Below are 318 nucleotides of genomic sequence, written 5' to 3'. Positions count from 1 at the left end.
TAATTAGTCATATTTCATGTTAAATACATTGTGGATATTTTATATAATGTATAAGATATTTCTTTATCCATGAGTTTGTTTATAAAGAGTTATAAGAGACTTATGTAGATAAAGTCTTTGGAACATAATGGTCTTGTAAATAAATTATAAAGGTTATAATTATGACATTCTTATGCATCAAAGCCTTGTTCCTAAATATGTTGTTGGTCTTTGTATTGTCAAGAATAAGGGTATTGACAATGCTAAAAGGTTAGTACATGCTAAGGCTCCTTACTTTAGAAGTAAGCAATTGATCTCATAGGTTGAAGTATGTGAGAT

Source organism: Theobroma umbraticum, unplaced genomic scaffold (assembly GCF_002168275.2).
Source record: "Theobroma umbraticum cultivar Fairchild unplaced genomic scaffold, ASM216827v3 scaffold_77.0, whole genome shotgun sequence".
NCBI classification, from domain to species: Eukaryota; Viridiplantae; Streptophyta; class Magnoliopsida; order Malvales; family Malvaceae; genus Theobroma; species Theobroma umbraticum.
Note: the sequence above shows the minus strand (reverse complement) of the source record.